Genomic DNA, 917 nt, shown 5'->3' with positions numbered 1-917 from the left:
AACTGGCCAATCATTTAGAAATGTTAGATAAATCCAATCCCTTCCTCACATCTTATACCAAAGTTTAAGTTCAAACAGACTTTATTTAAATGTCAAAAACAAAACCATTTAAAAATGTACCAAAAGAAAAGTAATTTGAGTTTCAGAGGGATATCCTAAACCTAGCCCCAGGGGTTGACAAAGATCTGGAAAAATGAGTCCTTGAATCAGAATCTGGGCCAAAAGGTCAAACTCTGTCCTAGCAATTCTCACTTTAAGAAATGTAGTTCAAGAGAAAAATTGGGACATGAGGTGCCTGGGTGGTTCAGCTGGTTAAGCGACTGACTCTTAATTTTACCTCAGGTCCTGAGATTGAGCCCCACGTCAGACTCTGCACTGGGTGTGGAGCCTGCTTAAGATTCTCTCTGCACCCCCACATTCTCTCCCTCTCTCTCAAAAAAATTTTAAAGGTAAGAATTGGGACATGTATAAAAAGTCACATAAACACACAGAAACAGGAAATCTCAATATCCAGTTCACATAATTTTGCAAAATGCTACCATTAGGGGAGAGTGGGGCAAAGTATACAAGGGATCTCTTGTTTCTCAAAACTACACGTAAGGGGTGCCTGGGTGGCTCGGTTGAGCGTCTGCCTTCCTGGCTCAGATCGTGATCCCACGGTCCTGGGATCAAGCCCCTCGTGGGGCTCCAATGCTTGGCGGGGAGTCTGCCTCTTCCTCTCCATCTGCCTCTCCCCAGCTCATGCTCTTTCTCTCTCTCTCTCTCTGTGTCTCTCTCTCTCTCAAATAAATCTTGGAAAAAAATTACATGTAAATCTACGATTATCTCAGGGGCGCCTGGGTGGCTCAGTTGGTTAGGCGACTGCCTTCAGCTCAGGTCATGATCCCAGGGTCCTGGGATCGAGCCCCACATGGGGC

This window comes from Callorhinus ursinus, unplaced genomic scaffold (assembly GCF_003265705.2).
Source record: "Callorhinus ursinus isolate GAN/ISIS: 27379988/994484 unplaced genomic scaffold, GSC_fseal_2.0 scaffold52, whole genome shotgun sequence".
Taxonomy (NCBI): Eukaryota; Metazoa; Chordata; class Mammalia; order Carnivora; family Otariidae; genus Callorhinus; species Callorhinus ursinus.
This window is presented reverse-complemented; position numbering follows the sequence as displayed.